Consider the following 523-nt stretch of genomic DNA (forward strand, 5'->3'; position numbering starts at 1 on the left):
GGCTCGGCCAGCGGCTGGTCAGGGCTGTTAAAGGGGCATGCGCTGCAGCCGACTGGAAAGTAGGGGCGGCGGCGAATTGCTGCGAGTTACCTGGCGGTGTCTCAGTGGGAGGGACGGGAGTTTCTCTCTCCCAGTGAGGCTGAGGCGCTTAACACAGTCCTTTTCGTTTCTTAATTTCCTCTTCCTGCAATTTAGCAACAAGTGCCTCCAACGGAGGGAAACTGAGGTTGCGAAAATAGGAACTGGCTGGCTGGGCAGATTCCAACGAATCGGGGATCTTAGGAGGCAGTCGGACACATCAGTCCCTGCCAGTTGCAGAAACTACATTTCCGAGCTCCTCCTCCTCCACACCTGACCATAACGACCAATCCCAAAATGATTAGTAGAATTAGCGCCTAGAACTCGTGTGTCGCAAATATGTAATGTTATATTATGATCTTGGTTTTTTTTTTTTTTTTTTTTTTTTTTTTTTGATACATAGTCTCCTGTAGATCGGGCTGTTTTCAGACTTGATATGTAGTTG

The 523-nt window shown here is 48.4% G+C and overlaps 1 protein-coding gene across 1 annotated transcript in view; it reads right to left on the minus strand.

The window, feature by feature from the left end:
- The window catches only part of Tex2 (testis expressed 2), a 113,271-nt gene extending 113,161 nt beyond the window's left edge, over window positions 1–110 (minus strand). The window contains exon 1 of the mRNA XM_055592165.1: window positions 91–110. The gene's annotated coding sequence lies outside the window, so the exon portion shown is untranslated. The remainder of the gene's footprint in view (window positions 1–90) is intronic.
- Window positions 111–523: the final 413 nt, after the last annotated feature.

Source organism: Psammomys obesus, unplaced genomic scaffold (genome assembly GCF_907164565.1).
Source record: "Psammomys obesus unplaced genomic scaffold, mPsaObe1.curated_primary_1811, whole genome shotgun sequence".
Classification (NCBI taxonomy): Eukaryota; Metazoa; Chordata; class Mammalia; order Rodentia; family Muridae; genus Psammomys; species Psammomys obesus.